Source organism: Bactrocera oleae, chromosome 4 (assembly GCF_042242935.1).
Source record: "Bactrocera oleae isolate idBacOlea1 chromosome 4, idBacOlea1, whole genome shotgun sequence".
NCBI classification, from domain to species: Eukaryota; Metazoa; Arthropoda; class Insecta; order Diptera; family Tephritidae; genus Bactrocera; species Bactrocera oleae.
Genome location: NC_091538.1, coordinates 68,106,666 through 68,128,149, shown reverse-complemented (window position 1 = coordinate 68,128,149; position 21,484 = coordinate 68,106,666). Strand labels below are relative to the sequence as shown.

General features: G+C 34.1%; 1 protein-coding gene across 1 annotated transcript in view; it reads right to left on the bottom strand.

The window, feature by feature from the left end:
* stan (Protocadherin-like wing polarity protein stan) overlaps positions 1-14,033 on the bottom strand; it is an 85,227-nt gene extending 71,194 nt beyond the window's left edge. The window contains exon 1 of the mRNA XM_070108011.1: positions 13,877-14,033. The gene's annotated coding sequence lies outside the window, so the exon portion shown is untranslated. The remainder of the gene's footprint in view (positions 1-13,876) is intronic.
* Positions 14,034-21,484: the final 7,451 nt, after the last annotated feature.

Sequence of the window (21,484 nt, the reverse complement as noted above, 5' to 3'; positions counted from 1 at the left end):
ATAAAGAAAAGAGAAAAGGGTACAAAAGAAAAAGTATATTTTTGGAGCCTTACAAAATATAATATTTGATTACCAAAATATGCTTCAAAAATTTTGGCAAAATATCCGGAGTGAAATTCTTTGATATACTTACTCCATATACTTGAATGCTAGTGGATTCCTTGAAATAATAGTTTCCTTGATAAATATTCTGTAGGTTGTTTTTTTTAATCCGACAGTAGTGTTAAAGAGGGTTTCCAATGAGTATATAAATTCGTTCCGTTAAAAATTCTCGCTCCAATTAAATTTATAGCAATGATGAAGCAATTTTTAAGAAGGAATTCTGTAGAAAATATTTGTGAGATATTCTCAGCTAAAAAAAAAAAACACCTTAAAAAAAGATTTTTAGTAATCCGTTAAAATCATCTCAGTTAAAAATTTTCGTTTCAATTAAATTTATAACTGTTGTAAGTTGAGGGGTTACATGGGTTACACGGCTTCAAAAAAATAAAAAAAATTATTATCTTATTAAATTCTATAACATCTCTTGAATATTGTTCTAAATTCTCAAGTTGAAACCAGTAATAGTTTTGGAAATACAGCTTTGAAAATTTAGTCACTTAACGCGTTTTTCTCAAAACTTTGTTTTCAAAGTCGGTTATCATGATTTCTCACGAACTACTCAACCGATCTTAATGAAATTTGACGCAGGTCTTGTATATATAATTTACAAGGTGTTGTCGCGGTGTGTTTTTTTTTTTTACAATTACTCTTTTTACTTTTGATGATCCTGTCAGAAATTCTGCTGTCAACGCGGCAGCACCATTTTTCCGAGGGACTGCCATAACTGACGTCGTCTCTTTAAAATACTTTACTACTAATACCACCTGTTGACATTTGTTTTATTCGAGAGTTTTGAAAAAATGTATTTTCTAAAATAATTTTTTTTGGTGTTGCCACATGACGAAACTTTGTATTATATTTTATTATTGTGGAACATTTAAATTTCAATAACATGTTTAAAACTAAATGTTTGTTTATTTTCGTTGAAAAAATTTTGGGAAGAGTTGCCACCTGAAAACCAATCGAATGCTACAATGCTACTATTCGTTGAAAAACATTTGAGAAATCTTTGATGTACATAATTTTAATTTTTTTTTTTTATTTCGCATTTTTGATATCCTTGGAAAGAGTAGCGTTTTATTTAATAATCCAAATGGCAAGTACCAAACCTTAAAAGTAATCTATCGAATTTCATTCGAACTATATCGAATTATATGATTGCTGACATTTGTATTTGATTTCACGATTTGCCTATTCTAGAGTGTCAACATTAATAATCAAACATTTAAGAAGGTTTACGAGTCGTTCCTGTATTGCAAAAGATATCGTGTTACTCTCAAATTAAAAGTGGTAGAGTATCCTAAATGCACTAACGTTGTTTTAAGCGAAAATTGTTTGAATTAGGGTTGAATACTGAATGCAAATCCCACGATACTTGCACTTTCTCATTAGTTAGTATTCTCTATACACATATGTATATACATTTTTATACTCTCGCAACCTGTTGCTACAGAGTATAATACTTTTGTTCACCTAACGGTTGTTTGTATCACCTAAAACTAATCGAGTTAGATATAGGGTTATATATATATAAATGATCAGGATGAAGAGACGAGTTGAAATCCGGGTGACTGTCTGTCCGTCCGTCCGTCTGTCCGTCCGTCTGTCCGTCCGTCCGTGCAAGCTCTAACTTGAGTAAAAATTGAGATATCTTTATGAAACTTGGTAGACATGTTTCATGGTACCGTGAGACGGTTGGTATTGCAGATGGGCGTAATCGGACCACTGCCACGCCCACAAAACGCCATTAATCAAAAACAAATAACTTGCCATAACTAAGCTCCGCAATAATATACAAGACTGTTATTTGGTACACAGGATCACATTAGGGAGGGGCATCTGCAGTTAAAATTTTTTTTAAAAAAGTGGGCGTGGTCCCGCCTCTAATAGGTTTAATGTGCATATCTCCTAAACCGCTAATGCTATAATAACAAAATTCACTGGAAGCAAATATTTTTAGCACTTCTATTGACGGTGTGAAAATAGTTGAAATCGGGTGGCAACTCCGCCCACTCCCCATATAACGGTACTGTTAAAAACTACTAAAAGCGCGATAAATCAAGCACTAAACACGCCAGAGTCATTAAATTTTATCTCTGGGATGGTATGAGATGACTTTATAGGAACCGCGTTCAAAATTAGACAGTGGGCGTGGCACAGCCCACTTTTAGGTGAAAACCCATATCTTGAGATCTGCTTAACCGATTTCAACCAAATTCGGTGCATAACGTTCTTTTCATGTTTCTATGTCACAGTGCAAAAATGGGCGAAATCGGACTACAACCACGCCTACTTTCCATATAACACCATTTTAAATTCCATCAATAATCCACTTTCCACTATGCAAATCAGGCAACAATGACTGTATCGGGATAAAACTTTGCGTGAATAATGCGATTAAAGTATGCCACCTTGTGGCCAAAAATTGTCTAAATCGAACCAAAACTGTTTAAGCCCCTAAGTACTAAATATGTGGACCCCAGTGCCTATAGTTGACCTTCTACCGAAAATATCAGCCAATCCACAAAGAATCTCAAACGAGTATACTATTTGACTTTGCGAGAGTATAAAATGTTCGGTTACATCCGAACTTAGCCCTTCCTTACTTGTTATATATACATTTTTTGTAGTCTCATTCTGAAAACTTTCCCACTGCCCAGATTTCAATTTCCTATTTAAAGCGCTCTTTAGCGTTGCACTCAGCTCCCTGAGAGTTGTCATTTGAGACCAAGTTCTATTAACCCTTTAATGCATTAAAATTTAATACATACTTATAGAAGTATATATAGATACCATACTTATATTTTTATTTAGCACACTATTCCAGTCAGTTTCTTGGTAACACTGGCTGTCGTTATCTTATTTCGTCTACAAATGCTGACAAATTGCTTTACATTTATATAATTTTCAATAGTCTGCTTTCATCTTTATTTCAACTCTCACCACATTCTAGGGTAGCACAACTTCAATTACCAATTTTCACCCTCAATTTTCGCCGACATTGTAATTTGTTACCCTTAATTCTACAAGTGCAGTCAGCTCATTGCAAATTATGCAGACATACCAAATATGTACTTATATACTATATGTTAACTGTTGGGGAGGGGGGCACAAAGTTCGTGGGAGTAAAGTATACTGAAGTCAAGATGGAATGTGTTAAAAATCGTGGAGACAAGCATTTTGGTTTAACTTTTTTCCAAAAATATGGCTTTAGTAATTTTTATATAATAAATATGGCAGCTCTCTTTTGGAAGAATCGTTAATAAATAAAAAAATTCATTAAAAATAAATAAGTAAAAAAATTCGTCACTTTTGAGTGCAATTACGACATACTTGGCAACACTATTGTGTCAAAAAGTAAACGTACACATACACTCATATACATAAGCTCATTCACATCAAAAATTTTTGTGTTTACCACAGAGAGCTTCATTGGATTTCTATGAATTCCAATTCTACGGTAACACCCAGCGCTACACATCTCATACCTACCTCTGCCTAAACACCTCTCCTTGCTACTTTTCGTAAAATCTACATACAACGCTCGCAATCCACCGAGAATAATGCTGCACTCACCGACAAATTCGAGATTTCATTATAGGACGAACGTCAAAAATATTTAGGGTTGTTTGCAGTCTCGCCTGTGTGTAAGCAGGTCGCCCGCCTCCACCTTTTGGGTGGTGCGCCGAGCATGCAGATTTGAAGCTGCTCAAAACCGAAGTTGTCTGCCCGATTGCACAAATAAGCAGTTGGAAATTATTACGCTGCTTTTGGTGTTTATTATTTTCAAATTCAAAATTAGATTTGATTGCCAATTGGGGAGCCGTGTGTAAAGCGAAGCGACAATAAATGCGTGTACAATTGATTGCTTGTTAATTGGTAAAAATGTTGAGAGTAAGTGGGTGTAAAGAAGTGTCCGGAATTAGCGAAGAATTTTCGATGAATGCGGTCAAAAATACTTTCGGAGTTGTGGCAGTTATGTACATTATACACATACATACGTACTAATATTTTATTGGTGTTGTTATTATAACTGGAAGATTCATTCATTGAGCTTTTATTGAGATGTTTGCACTACAATCCTGTTTTCTTAACAGAACAGCGTATCCACATAAAATATATTTATTTCGATACTCGGTATACACAAAAGTGACGCTAGAGGACGCTAAAAAGTATAGAATTAGGATATGTAATTCTACGAAACTTTAAACTAATACTTGGAAGTATTTTCAATGAACGCGAGCATATTTTGTAGAATAGCAAAGTCAGCAATAATAGAAGGAAATATTTCGATGAAGCCACATTTTTGAAAAATCTTATACGCAGTGAGGTAAAAGCTCATTAAAGCTCTTCATTTTAAGGGCATGTCGGACACAGGACAACGAATATTCGATTGGCGCCACCATGACTGTACTTTTTACGAAGTTTTTAAAGATCAGTATTTTGGAATTTTATTTCAAGCATTGCAATCTTGCAGAAGGGTTTTGGAGAGTTTGTAAAAGGCGATAAAATAAAAAACCGTTCTTGAAATTTAACGCCTTAGCACTCGAGAGATAGCAAAGGTTCGCACACGTGCCATGAGTCCATTGTTGTTATGAAAAATCATTAACTCAAGACACTGAAGACTATTCCAGCCGAGGCTGTGTATTGAAAATTGTTGAGAATTGTATTAAGCGTCGGCATGCTTGTATTACCTCAGGTGCCTATTTCGAAGGCATTAATAAAGATTTGTATTAAAGTACGTGAGAATTTTGTGTTTTTTTTGTCAGTCTGGTTCAAATTTTAAACTGAAACTCATTGTTTCAAGCAAAGGTTTTGAGAAATAAAAAAGGAGACCAAAAAGTTTTCACTTCAAATGGAAAATTCATCGTTTTTCATCATTGTAAATAGGCGAACGGTAATTCTGCGATCAGCTGATCAAATAGATCATCGATGAATCTTCACAGCAAAATATGATAAGCGTTATGTATACAACTAGTTGTAAGGCTATAGATGGTGAGCTGGTTTAGAACCATTTTGGGATAGTGATTTTGGTGAAGAAACAAAAATCTAATTAAAACTAAGAGCTAAGCAGTTGAGATGCTGATGACGAAACACTGGTGTTGTGTAGTGTACCTATCTGTAGGATACGAATTAGAACTCAGAGGCAGATAAAGCTTTCATGAGCAAGAATTTGATGAACAATAATCAGATAATCTCTTATATATTACAGTTTTGCCATGAAAAATCTGTCTACAAAAAATCTTACTCGTAGTATTGTTAAAACTTCTAGACGCATCATTAGTGCATGCTAAAATGAGCAGCATATGATTCTAGAAGATTATCTGAAAACCAATTTCATATCTTATATTAAGCTGAAGTAATGCATACAAATTAACTATTAACTAGTTGCAGCATTGTCGGTCACAATATTGGTTAGTATTTCACCAAAGCTATTAAATTAAGTATTTAATGCCAGAATGTCGTATCCCAACGCATATGTGTATGTAAATCAGGCGCCAGATGGTCGGGAGCAACATACGGATAATCAAAATGTACTGGAAAGTCGGCAAGTACTAAGGATATATAATTACGCAGGGGCATATGCCACCTAACAGCATAGAAATCCGGTGAGGCTGCGGATGTGATGGGTACCACGCACACACAGGCAAATTACAAATGCATAAACCGCACCACAATTGCAAAATGCGCAGAGAATGTTATGTGTTAACATTATTATGAAGCCATAAACACACACACACACAATTAAATGAATAAACACACTCACACACAAACATACATATACATGCGTGTATATAAGTTTAATGTGTACACAGCCCAAATCATAGGTCAAAACTACAACAAGGAAAATGCAAATAAAATTTGAATATAACGTTGGCAACTCTATGCCATGTGGCAGTGATTTAATAGAGCTCACATATACTAGCTGCAATATATTTATTTATTTGTGTGTTAGAGGTCCTTTCCAGCGTGCTGTCGCTGCCGGTGCTGCTGACAAAGCGAAATAAGGATATTGTTAGGCGAGCTCTTCAGCAAATTCAAGGCAAACACTTATTTGCTTATTGACATTGCAGCGAAACGAGGGAAATTAGAAGCAGCGTGCGCCGGGCGGCGGAGCAGACAGCCCAGACAGGGTGGAAGTGAAGTGCAGCGCCGACAGCGTGACGCTCCAATCGGGGTGGTTTTCTAGCTGAGCAGAATGTTTACTTTATGCAGGCTGCTGTTGCTTCTTCTTCTTCTGGCGCATACTTTTCCACCGGCACATGTCCTTTGCAACGTGAGCGGCATACACAAACAACTCACATATTAGCGTGTATTAAATATATGTATATATTATTTATGCGTTTGTTTATTTGTATGCGCATGCTCTGTTGTTGTTAATGTAAAATTCATGGATTATGCTTTTCTGTTGTACTTCTGTTATTGTATTAAAACACGTTTTCGCCGCTGCACTTGGACGTCGTCGCACGGCAGGCGCACCAAATAGGGGTGGTTGTTGAAAATGACACAACAACAACACTTTGTAATACAAACGCACCATGTGCGCTGACTTTAATCCCCTTTGGCACACTTGATAGCTGCCAACTCAGCAACTCCCAGCCGGCAGCCACTCCAACACGCTCACCGAAACTCCAACGACTAGCTGAAGGTTATATATTTTATAATAAACTCTCAACTTTGCAGCCAACGGCCGCTGCAAGCGCGACATCAACTGCAATTGCGAGTGTGTGTATGCGTTCGTATTTGTGAATGAGGAAAATCCACCACCATTTTTCTAGACTACGTTTCAATCATGAGTCATTCAGGTGTTCGTCGCACGGCGCTAGTGCCAGTGCGATTGTTACGATGAGTCCTTTTTACTACGCGCTAACATATGTACACACTTTATATGTATACATGTTTTGTTGTTTCACCGTTACCGGTAGTATTTTTGTGTGCAAGGTATTGAGTGTGAGAAATGTGTCGGTGGAGGTTTTCTACGGGTTTCGTATTTATTTTGCTGGCGCTATAATTGCCTCGCGTTCACATACATATATATGTTTATACTTAGTTGAGAGCACAGTCTTTGTAAATATTAGGATAGTAGCATTAAGTAACTAGTTGTACATCAACTACTTCCGACATTAGTGAAAACGTTGAAGAGTTCATGGTATTGGGACTAACCAGTGATTTAGGCTTAAGGAACTCTACTGCTGATTATTTTAGTCGAAATCAGCGATGATTATTAGACTACTCGCAGATAATTGTCTTGAGGGGTAGTAGCCACTTGCAACTCAAAAAAAAAAATGCTTTTTCTTATATTAATCACTAAAAAATCGAAACTATTATCAAAAATATTATTTTTACGATCATTCTCAGACAATCGAAGAATATTTCTAAATATGTGCATATTCGATATGCAGGAATATAAAAAAATTACCTTAAATTTAAATTATATATTGAAAAAGAAGTTTGTGGAATAAGAGAGTAGAGTTAAATGCGATAGCGAAACCGGGGACTGGGTACACTTTAATCGTCTAACCAACTCTATCTTTTTGCAGCGATAGATATTGAAAAGGTATTTTTTTTTTGTCCCACGTTAATGTTGGGCCATAAACTCGAGTTCATTCACAGTGTTATTGGTAAAAATCAACCTATCAACCAACAAACGGAGTTTACCACAGTAAAATATTGCCAGAACTCATCTTACATACCATTTTTTCGGTTATACATAGAAAAAGAATCGTGTTTTGGTATAAAAACTAGCGTTTAAAAACTCCAATGAAAAAATTTAAAAGCCGTTCTTGAACTCAAGACTTAAAACAAAGTAAATATATTGAAAGCTAAAATGACAAACAATTATCAGTGGAACAAAATTTCTTTTAAACAAAAAAAAACTTTAACTTCGGATACGTTGAAGCTATAATATCCTTCACAATTAAACCAGTTTTTTTTTTTCATACAAAAACTTGATTTTAATTTGACAGTGGCGCGATCGATATAATTTGTGCAAAGATTGTAGCGTTATCTTGTACATTAATTCATGTCAAATTTCGTGAAGACTCCTGGTTAAATAGAGAAAAAAAATACCATACAAGGACTTAATTTTGCCTGTTCAGTTTGTTTGGTGGCTATATGCCTTAGTAGTTTGAACTGAAAAATGTGTACAGATATTATAGCGTTGCTTTGGAAAATTATTTATGATAAATTTCATGAAGATATCTCATCAAATGAGAAAGTTTTCCATGCAAGCACTTGAGGCCGATTGTCCAGTTTGTATGACAGCTATATTCTATAGTAGTCCGATATCGGCAGCTCCGACAAATCAGCAGCTTCTTAGGGAGAAAAGGATGTGTGAAACATTTCAAAGTGATATCACAAAAAATTAGGCACTAAATCGACTCAGCTCGTCATGCTGATAATTTACTTTATTATTTTTGACTTAAGCATTTCAAAAGTAATTTAGAACTTTTTTCTTTATAAGCTTAGAACCTCTCAGGTTATAACACACGTAGAGCAATTCAAATGCGACCAAACCTTAAGCAGAGGTGTTCGAATTTTTTAAATAGGGAACCAGTTATATACTAGTAATTCAAGAACCTAGAGTGAAAGTTTCAAATCTATATTAAGGTTTCAGCTTCGAAAGAATGTGTCAGAGGTCTAGCAATTGGCAACAAATTAGCGCCAGCTTGCAAAGAAGTTCATTAACCTTTTCCATTGTTTATTTTGTTTGCTCTCACTTCGATTTTCTACAGGGAAGAAATTAACTTGCGTTTATGCGGCTGTGGCTCCACAGCGTTTGAGTTAAGCGCCAGCATAATATCGCAGCTGCCGTTGTTGTGGATTTTAGTGTTTTAGGTGCCTCAGAAATTTTCTTTTTATTGCAATTTTCGCTGACATTTTCATATGAGGGCATTGAAAAGTGTACGTGCAGCATTCAAGCGATTTGGATGCCATTCATGCTTGGCGGCATTTTCGAGCAGTGAATTTACGAGCTGTACTTATGTAATGTAGGTGTACTGCTTTGTTTAGAAACATGTTATGTATGTACCATATGTACTATGTATGTATATACTTCTGTAAATACATAAAAAACATAAAATTCGGGGGTGAGTATGTAAGCTGTTGTTTATGGAGCAGGTGAACTGATTCACGTTTCATCCAGCCCATGAAAATATCATACAGATTATAATATGTGAGAAGGGTATGGTCATACTAAAAGTCAAATATATAGATACAGATAAGCTTAGCTGTGGCTAATTTCAAAGAAGTGTCATTACTTCCTAGATGCAGAAACGATCTTAGTGCCTCAATTCGCTTATAAAAGCTTGTACACACACTGTCTGACTGGTAGTTTTCATACAAAAATGTATAACTTTTTTTTTTAAAGTACCTTAGTAAACCCTTCTAAGTTTGGCCTTTAGCATTGTGTACGCTCTGAGTACCTAAACATATATATGCACCAATCGAAACATTTGTGAAACATAATACCTCTTTCGTTTCAAAAACTTGTATCTAATCTGTTTGCAGATTAATCTTGTAGCTGTAATACTAAAATATATTTTTTCTGAAAGGTTTGGTATAATATAAGGCTGGTTAATTAAGTTTACCCCGAAGTTTATACTGAATCGAACTGGTTGTGAGTTTTATAGATACCGATCTGAAATTTTGCACACGTTCTTTTCACTCTAAGAAGGTAATTATTTCTTGGAACCGCCGATATCCGGCCACTATAGCATATAGCTGCTATACAAACTGATCGATCAAAATCAAGTCCTTGTATGGAACACTGTTTTATTTAACGGTGTATCGCCATAAAATTTGGCACGAATCAATATATAAGAAAATGACACAATCTCTGAATATATTTTTTAGATTGGACCACTATTGAAAATAGCTGTCATATTAGCTGACCGATCACAAACAAAATAAAAATCAACATAACAGATCTATTTTCCTTATCAAGTAACATTAAGTCGACTTGAAAGTTGCTTATATAAAGGTACATGGCTAGATAGAACCTGCAAAATATTTTCTGTTAAATGCAATCCGTTGGCTGGTTACATTTTCAGATTTGATCTTCTAGGGTTTGTGTTTTCGAATCTCGATCTATAATAAAATAAGTGAAAATGGGAAGGGTAGGAAAAAAAATCGAAGAATAAGACGGAAAGCAACTAGTTCGATAATAATAGATTTATGTCAAGAAAATAAAAAAGTACTCAAGCGCTGGAAAACTGAAATGCATGCTATGTCTAGCATGGCAAATTTTATTATTGATACTAAATTTTGAGCAATTTAAATTCTTGAACTAAAATATTTAATGCGACACAAAACTTTACATAGTAAATATAAAAAGAAATATGTTTGAAAAATCTCTTTTCGCCAATCATAAATGCAAAATCTGCGCAAAATTCGACTCAAACAAAACTTCAACACCCGCGGAATATTAATTCCAAAAATCGATATTACGCTTTTTCGTTTCAATATCGTGTCTTCGGTGACCAATATGAATTCATTTACTGTGAAAAGCAAAAAAACTGAAAAATGATCCATGAAATTGAATGCTGCACTTGTTTGCTCAAATTTCGGCTGGGAATATTTTTTACCCGGGTATGAGTGCAAGCAACCCCGCTGACGACGGGGAATGCCAAAGAAATATTGTTGGAGCTGCAAAAGTAAAAGCTTTGCCAGTATTAACAAAAACAATAAAGACAGCAAGTGCATTAAAGTACAGCAGCATAGAGGAATATATAACAAAAACAAAAAAAAAAAAAATCGGAAAAACCATTCAGAAACCAGCTGTGTGGAGAACTATAGAGCTGCGGGCGAATATTTATTTGTCACATGTAAGGGGGCACATCCATCTATACATGTTTGTATGTTGCTACGCGTGTCGCTTTATTTGCGCATATTTGTCGAATTTCAACCCTCTCAATTTCCCAATGATGACTCCACTTCACTTTGGACGCTTTTACCGACGACACAGAGACACACACACACTCACACCCACATACATGGCTATTGATTCTTGCTGTTGTTATTGCATTCGCATGCTATTTTTCCCAGCATATCCTGATTCGCATCTGCTTCGCTGCTGCTGCTCCTGTCGCTGCCATGTTGTTTATATGGCGGTTTCCGTTTCCTTGTTTACTGTAGCGTGACTGTCGCTCGCCGCAATGTGCGCCATGCTTCAATTCCGCTGCAAATGTATGTGTGTATATGCCTCTGCTCATATTTTTATTAGTCCAAATGCGCCTGTATCGGCTGTCGGGCTGTCTACTTTATTTGTCTGCATTTATGCCCGCGAGGGTGGCTGGACGTCTGTTCGTTCGATTTTGTTTAGCCGAAAGGTGAAAGTTTACTTTTTGATAATTGGAAGGAAAATTTTACTTTTCGTTGGCGTTTCTAACTTCGTCGTCGTTATTTATTTATATTTGTAATGTATTTCTATTAACGCTTTCATTCGTTAGTGTGTGTGCCTGCGTATATGTAGTGCAGGTTAGAGTGACGTTATAGTTTCCTGTCTAAATGCTATAAAGCATTATAAATGTGAATTTCCTTGTCTTCGTGTTTGCCTTGTTTAGCAAATATCCTTTGAAGAATTTACCAATAGTTTATAAACTTTATGCAGACAGCGCAATAAAAATCTATGGCGTGTGACTAATATCCTTCACAGCACATTAACTAAAATTGAATTTATGGCTGTACTGACATATTTAAAATAGACTAAGCACTGAATAAATTTACTTAGATATGTGTTTATAAAGATAAATATGTATTTATGAAAACAATTTGGTAATTTTACTTAAGGTCTTATATCCATTTTCAAGTTTGAAAAAACGCTATTTTTTGTTAAAAAATATTAAATTAATTTTGATAGTCTGTTTGTAACTATTATGCCTGATTTGTTGGAAAAGTCCGATAACCTTTGTATCAATTTCATCGTTAATAAATATTTATAAATTTAGGTGGTTATACAAATACCATACTTTTTTTGAAAAAAATATTGAATAAAAGAACTAAAATAGTTAAATCGATTCTAACAACGACTCCTAATTACACAGCGGTAAATACTTAAAATGAGTCACTCGAAAAGCCTGAGCAGGAAGCAGGAAACAATGACGTATAGGTAAATAAAATAGTCACAATATATCCATACATCCTAGGAATACAAATAGACAGGAGTATATGTCATGCGGCTCATTTCATATGCAAAACTCCAAGAGAACATTGTCTTCAGCAAACATGACGTAACACACGCATGCCACACATATATCTACTTGTCTGCACCATAGATATATTTTCTTTATAAAATATTGTATTTATCTTGGAGTATTAAATATTTATTTACACAGCAAGTGCGATGAGCATCACCATGCTGATGCCGCCTTGGGGGTTGTAACATATGCCTTTGGTGGGTGATTAAACAAACATATGGCCAGTAAAAGAACCCAGAGTATTTATTGGGAAAATAGCCGCACGTAATCTACAAAGTCATGCAAAGTTGTGTGGAGCCTGAACACAAAATGTGATAAAACAGTTATGCTTATAAGGGAAGTTGTTGTAGAAATTGTTGTAGCCAAACATATTGATTTTACAATCTTGTTGTCATATGAGGCTGTGCAGATGCTAGTAGCAAAAGAGAAACGCAAGAAATCGAGTACATTATGAAGAATAAAAAAGCAATCTACCTACGGTAGAAAATAATTAAAGGTGATTAACCTCTGTTGCTACAGTGATTACTCACATTCATAGGTTACTAAACATTACTGGAGACAGGGTTAGAGTTAGAATTTATTTATTTTTTCTTGAGAAACACAGACATTGATCATTTCTAGCATATACGTAAATTACGAGGATCCTAAACTAAATATCAATATTTAAAATTTTTACAGGAGGGTTTGATTGAGTTTTTTTCCTAGCACCCGATTTAGCAAGTGTGGATTTTATTGATGCCGAGAAACTCATTTGAATACGAATCTGTTAAAAAGTGCATGAATATTGAAATGTTATTATATATATTATCCGGGAAATTAGGAAATGTTTTGTTTCTAAGTATGATCCAATAGTCGTTATTCACCACACTTACTACAAACTGACATTTCCTTTTCAATACAACAATTCATATATTTTATAAATTTAAATAGAACTCAAAACTTCAACCACTGACTACATTACAGCCTTAAGATGTTCGAGGCCACTTCAAATGTGCATATTTTTACTCTGAAAATAAATTTTTTTTTAATATTCTATATTTTTTATACCAAATACCATTACAATACAGAGTAAAAGACAAATGGTCAGTAATACTCTTTACATCACAATAGCGAAATTTTGAAAGACTGCTGTTACATTGTTAACGGTAAATTCTGTTATTAAGATCTGTTCTCTTGCCTAAATATTACAAGTAATAGGCATGTCAGTAGGTTGAATTCAAAGCAAAATTGTTTGTAATTTTCGAACTTTGTTTAAATTAATTAAACTATATGATTTATATCAGTTGATTGTTTGATTCGACATTTTTAAACTTTTGGTGGACTGAAATCAGTTTCCAAAAAACACATACAAAAAGTGATTCTGAAAAAAGTACTAATAACAGTGGTTATAAAATATGTGTTTAGGGAAATACTAATCAAAATATATATGAGCCAACCGACAAACATGTGGTTGTCTATATATTTTTTTAATAAAAGTGTTTTTCATTTTAAAATATTGCTGAATTCTAGCTTTAGAAAAATCAAATCAAATACACCAGAGAAAAATTATATAATAACATATTCTGGATGCCACTTACCTTTTTCATAGAAATATCCTCAGCATGCTGTCATTATACATTAAAAACTTGGAATGATGTGCAAAAAATTCCAAAATATCAAATTCCACTTAATCCACAAGTTACAACCTTGCCATTCAACACACTATCAACACTATTTATTATTCGTTTTTTGTTGCCACAGATGTTAATAAATAAATTCAAATGTAGCTAAAATGAAAGAGAGAAAAATCGACATTAAATGTGTATCAGACCTATTTACTTACGTTTGTTAGTCTATTCTAAAACCATTTATTTAGGCATATTATCTTCATCAATGGAGACATAAAATTTCACATAGAAATGTAAATTAACCAACCGAATGAGCTATTTTAACTAAATGACCGGCATTTAAATAAGCAATTCGGAAAAATCTTTAAAAACAAATTAGCAAAAGCAACATTGTTTGTACGTATAATAAATTGAGTGCGAGCATTGACTTTTACATATTTGATCCGAAGCTTACACACAAATATTTACTCATTTATGTATATACATAAATATATATATACTATTATAATGAGCTCTTTCGAATTGTTTAAACGCTTTTAGCCAACTTCAACGACGAAGCAAGAATCACTACAAAATGAAAAAACTTTTGTTTCGCACTCAATTACTTAAATTCCTCGAAATTTTCGCACAAAATTCATTATAAATCATTGAATTCCGCATTTGAAGTAAATGTTACAGGGAAATCAGGAAATTATATAAGATAATTGGTTCTTGTCATTGTCATACTGTGTACACCTTAATGGAAATAATTAAATAAATATTTTATGTGTCAAATTCTTGTCATTAATTACGTATTAATTAAGTAATTACAGCTGTTTTCAGTTTTCTTAATTAATTCAGAACAGCTGGCATAAATCCATTAGACTAGCATATTTAAACAGATAGAGAATAGCAAGCAAGAATGGCAAATAAATGTCAAATCGAACACTTCCACTTTCGAAAACTTCCGATGCCAGGTAAATCCGAAAATTTGTTGGTTATTTCTACATTTTGCTCAAATTGATGAGTTGTTAGGAAATTATTTTGTGCTCGTTCCCCTGAATGAAGTAAGTTGAATATATGACAATTGCATTTCTCCAAACATTATAGTACAATTAGTAGAAATTAAATTAGACAGATTATTTTCAAGATCTTGTGCACATTACTTAGAATCATATTTGCAAACTGGTGACCGAATGACAAATGTTAAATATAATAGTACCGAAGACAAATCTCTGTTACGGTTACTCAACCTAATCTGATTGAGAAGGTTAGTGGTCTCTTAAGCTCTACGAATTATTAGATATGCGAAAATGGTTCAAGATACATATACGACTGAATAATTAAATGTATTTGATCAAGCGTTCCTCTTTGACAAGTTACGGTGGCATCTATAAAGAAATATGGCCTGTCTGTTATGTAGCTTCTTTAGGCCTATCCCTAATGACACGTGAAGTATTGACAATCGGAGGTCCTAAACGAACCATTGCTAATATTCGTGAATATTTCAGTAGAGAGGCTGTGAAAAATGGCGTCCAAAGGAAGCATTTATGCTATCGTTTCCATGTAGAGTAAACGAGGTCATATTTCGTTAGTATTGGTATTAAACAATGTTTGGGATCCAATTAAATATTCAAAACAAAAAAAAAATAATAATAATAATGGCGTCTTTCTATTGAATACCTCCACATGACACATCTTCTGTCATTTATGATGCTCTGCAATTATGCAACTGACTTTTTCAAAAAGAAAACTTTTCATATTTATAGTCGTTCCAAGAATTTCATGCGGACTTTCAACTAACTTTAATTATGTTAAATGATTATTTATGTTCAAATAATAATTGCGCAAACTATTACTATCCATATTTCAAAACTATTCGAATTTCAACGTGTAAATCCTATGGATATCCAGATGCTTGAATATAAACCAACCTAATTGTACCCTGAACGAAGTTTGCGTGTTCGTCTGTATAGACGCGAACGAGCTCCTCAGTTTTAGAGATATCAATTTGAAATTTTACATACATCTTTTTCCCCCAAGAAGCTGCTCATATAGCATATAGCGCCCATACAAACCGATTGATCAAAATCAATGTAAAGATCTTTTTATACTTTTTGATGTTATAAAAAATCCACCTGTGAAAGGTATTATAGTCTCAGTGCAGCCGAAGTTAACGGGTTTTCTTGCTTTTTGTTGAAGAATTGCTAAATATATGTTTGGACATTATTTATTATTATAATTCTTTCTGAGATTATTATAATGATTTTTTATTTGCTCAAATCTTCCAATTTATTTAATGCAATACAATTTTTAATACTTTTTTATGATATATCTTGCAATATCAAGATGAAACCTTCTTACACTATATTACAAGTATTCAGTTGAGCAGAAGGTCTCAAACAAAACTCATTATAATCCAAAAGTCTCTTCGATGTACTCTTCGCCCAGCAAATAGTAAAAAAGAAGCCAGAAGTAGAGCGTTGTTAAAACTTATCTTGAAAGTTAAAGTAAGAAATTTGTTGCATAAAAATGCGGAAAAATCTGCTTGCGGCAATAAAAGTTGCTACTACAAGTGCTGGCATCAAATACGTACCATAGAGTGGCTATGTGCTAGGCTGAGCGGCGACGGGAAGAAGTACATGTAAGACCTTTAAGAATAACACGGCACACTGATGCTAGAGGCGCACGTACAACAATTCAGCGGATAAGCTAAACTTAACGCGGCTTTAGCCGCATTCTGGCTTAAAGTGAGACGACGCACACAACCACACACACACACACACACAACTACACACTAGCAAAGTTAAAGAATGCGCACAAAAACAAGTGGTGCGGCAGCAAAACGCACAGGGAAAATGATATGGAAATGCATGCAGATTAAAAAGCGCTAGAAAATCGAACAAAAACCGGCGAAGGCTGAATGCGAAAACGAAAACGAAAAAGAGTGCACAAAAAAACAAGGTAAAACTACAAGTACAAGCTGTGGCAGCAGCAAACAAAAAGAAGCAGAGGCGCACAGAATACCAAGTCACCTGTGCAATTGCAACACGGGCTTGCCACTTGTCCATCAGCGCGAGCAGCAACAACACAAAAAGCAGCAAAAACAACACCAATAACAATAGCAACAAGAGCACAGTGAGTGCAGTAGAGTTGACTGCAGTGGCAGTGATGTAGCGGCACTTCTTGGCTTCCCATTGCCAATGCACACAAATATATGTATGCAAGCAAATGTGTGTGTTTTTTATGAACTATGCAGCCGCACACGGACTCCTGCAACGTCAACTGCGCTTGGCATTTGCAGAAAGGAAAAAACACTGCCAAACGACTATCAGTTCGAGGCGGCGACGTATGCAGCGGACGGAGCAGCAGCTAGCCAATGAGCTGGTGTTGGCCACAATTGTAATAGTGGCAGTAGCGATGCCAGTAGTCGCCGCAGTGGCACTAACTCCGAAACCGGTTAGGCAACTTCTTTCCTTTTTGCTATTAAAATTTATATATTTTTCTCACTTTATTTGTCTTTTTCCACATGTTCCTCAGCTTACCTTACTCGATATCTTTTATCTATTTTTTTCGCTGGGCCACTTGACGTATGTTAAGCGCTCGTATATCTTCGCTCGAGTAGAAATTGAACGAGTTTCGGACGGCAACAACAAAACGAGCAGTCAGCTATCAGCTATCGATGGCGCATTCATTAACGACATGCATGTATGTGTGTGTGTGTGTCAAATGGCATACAAACGATCGCTTAGCGAAAGGAATTTATTTTGTGTGGCAGATAGCTCGAAGGCAGCTGCAATTTTGCAATTCACAAGTCGCTTAATTTCTTTTATTTTTTTTGCTAACTCGTGGCGCTGACAAATATATACATATATATATTAGGGAGGCCCATTAATAATTTTTTTAGACAAAAAAGGTCAAATATAATTTTTTGCTAAGTCAACTCGCTCAAAAGTGGTCCGAGGTCAAAGCATTACCTTAAATTGTAAAAAATAATTAATTTTTTTTAAAATTAATTTAAAAAAAAAATTGTTTTGTTGCTTATTTTTAAATCATATCACAAAATAATGCCTTAAGCCAAAAAATAAATTATATCGCCTCGATGAAGGCGCATAAATTGCGTTTTTCATTTAGCACGATTGCAAAAAAGCGGTAAAAAACAGTAAATAGTTGGAAGTATTAAAAACATTCTAAATCTTACTATGTTATACAATTGATGACCTTTATTAGGATTTTTAACGTCAATTCCCGCAATATTTTCATGGTATCTAAAAAAAAAATTTTTTTTTCTGACCCACCCTAATATATATGTATAACTAGAATAAAAGTTAACTTCAGGTGGACCGAAGCTATAATACCCTTCACAAATACAACTGATTCTATACAATAATTTTTGATCGGTCAGTTTGTATGGCAGCTATATGCTACATACATATATTGGTCCGCTATTTGTGGTTCCGACAAATGAGCAGCAACTTGGGGAAAAAAGGACGTGAAATTTCAGATTGATATCTCAAAAACTGAGGTACTAGTTCGCGTACACGTGGACAGATAGACGGTCTGATCATTTATATATATTTTTATGCAGTCTCTGATGTTTCCTACTGTGTGTTACAAACTTCGTGGCAAACTTAATATACCCTGTTCAGGGTATAAAAATGTGTACGAGTAATTGCCGCAGCAATAAGTGAGTGGGGTTTCAGCCGGGGCTATTGGCCCGACGCATAAAATGGCAAAATTAATTCTGTGCGAACTTGTTGTGCGTCGAAAATGCATTTGCTCTAAGCGCTCGCTTACAACTACAAGCGTGCATGTTCATAATTGCGCGTGTTATTTAATTACATATATACATATGTACAATGCATATGTATCGACGTGTATTTTTGTGGGAAAATGATATATCAGAGTGTTGAATTTATTAAACATGAGCAAACGGATAAAATTTGGTCTAAACAAATACTGCCGGCGTGCTGGAAGATTATCGGCAGCGTGTTATTCTAGAAGCTAATAAACGTCTATATGTACAATATATATGTGTGCGTGCTTAAGCGCCAGCATAACTATTGTGTGCTTATAAATAGTATAACAGAGATTTATGAATTGTGTGAAATATTAACACATCTCTTGTTTATTTAAATTTATTAGCACGCGATATTTTCTGCTGGAATACTTTTAAGCGTGCATAAGCTATTATTTTAAAAGATTAATACTTTTTTCTTTAAATTTTTGCATCTATTGTCTAACAAATTTTATGTTTTCATGCGGAAGTATCAATTAAAACTCTAATACATTTTTTTTAATTATAAAATAAACAAGAAAAAACGTAAACCGGCGGATATGCCTAAGTTATGCTGATCATTTATATAATATTTATAACATATATACATATATATTAAGTTTTCTTCTAGGTAGTTTATAATAATATTGTAATGACTTTAGATAATATTAGTGACTAACAATTGAGTGGAGACTGTATCTCGAGATTCAATGGTGGGGCCTCGAAACTATAGTGCCTTTTAAGAAAAACATTCCTTGAGTTAAGGCAAAACGAGCTGTTCTAAATTTGTGTAAGCTTGGAGAGTGACAAATCGATCAAACAACTACTATAAACGTATAAACTAGCACTATCCAAAGCCAATGAAAAGAGAAGAGGTTGCAGGACGCTAATAAAGTATGCAGAAACTCCTCTACATTGATCTCAACTGGAAATTTGTGTTGCTGCTTTACCTTGTTATTGTTTTATAGGATAGAAAAGCAAGCAAGGGCACATTCATAGGTCATAAGTCTAGCAAAATATTATAAAACCTTATTAAAGTTTCCTTAAATTTCATGAGAGAAGTCGACCAAAGTTTTGTGAAATCTTCGGTGATTGTTTTTATTGTAGCAGCATAAAATGGTATTGCATAAAAATAAGTTCTGAAAACGCTGTAAAGATTAAAGCAATATTGAAATCAACTGCATGCTTATACATTCATTTTATTGAAAAGCTACACATATACAGACATACATTTTACTCCTGATATAGTGACCATTTTAATGAAACCAACCAATCCGACCGTTTTAAAACACTCAATTCACTATCATTAATATTTAAGTACGATTATTGTTCACCTCTATACGAAGGCATACTCGTGCGGTATATTTGTAATTCTTGCAGGTATTTACGCATGTGTGTGTGTGGGTGTAAGCATGCGTGCAATGTGCTCTGCTTTGTTAATAGTGTAAAATGGAATTTCTTACGTTGGCTGAATAAATATAAAAACACACTATCAATAATGCAAGTCACATAGTGGCGTAGGCGGAATATACATATACGCACAAATCTATCAACATACGGACATATTTAAATATAATAACAAAACGTGCGCAAAGATCAGCTAACTGCTTATAAATAATTGCTTATAAATAGTTGAACTTCACTAAAAGAGAATTGGTAAAACCGAGTACATATGTACATATGTATGTGCTTGTCTGTTATATGTATGCTTGTATTTATATGGAATTTCAATTACATCGTATCTCTATTTCGTTGAGCTTTTATAATTTATTTATGAAAGTAATAAATATTTACGCACACACACATACACATGCACATATTTGGAATTTGATTAGCACCTTGCTGCATCTGGACGATGACAAGTCAAAATTTTCTTTTTTATACTATTCTAAAGGTTATTAAACTTAAAAAACATTTCCAGAAGTTAGCTTTAAATTCTAATAAGCAGTGTGGGCCATACATATGTATTTATAAATGCAGGTAAAACTATTTTATTGAATATTCATAAGTAATATGGTTAATATTCTACACATTCATGCACATACATATATATTATTGAAACATTTTTACTAAGTCCACTAAAGTAAACAAATTTCCTCAGTGCATAGCGCTCAATATTTGTAGAAAGTGAGTTTTATTCTTCTTCTTTATTAATGGAATAGAGCAAGAGCGAAGCTTCCCAGTGCAAAGTTCACATATGTATATGTATACCTATAATACGATATTTGAGATTTTAAAAAGTTTTTTTTTTGGCGTTTATTTTTATAAGAGTAATATATATAATTGAAGATAAATTTGAAATAAAAGAATTGTTAATTGTGACAACCTCCTAATATATATATTTTTCCCATAACGTTTAGAGCCTTCCATGTTAGTTGAACAATAATATCGATTCCACTAAATTATTTGATTTCCGATAGATCTCAAAAGTGGAACATGTTAAGTAGATTTCTCTTGCAAAATTTGCAGATTTCTAATCGGATAGTAAACAGTTTGGATTTATAGTGAATCATTCTAATTGAATGCAGTGATTTCGTTTAAGGAAATTATGAGAAAATTAGTATAAAAACGTCTTTGCTTGATTACGGGATTCACCAATGTATTGCTAAAGGGGTTATATGTCATCCAAGTGTGAATTTCAACAAATTGAATATTTTTCTTATCTACGGAATACACATAAATATTATATTTCAGAATGTTCTCCGAAAATTTTACCTCGATTCGGCAAATAGTTTCGGAGATATGAGCGTATTTCTAACAACTTTTTAACTTGATGTCATCGGCGTCCCAAACTTAAAACGCATTTTTCTCGAAACGATGTT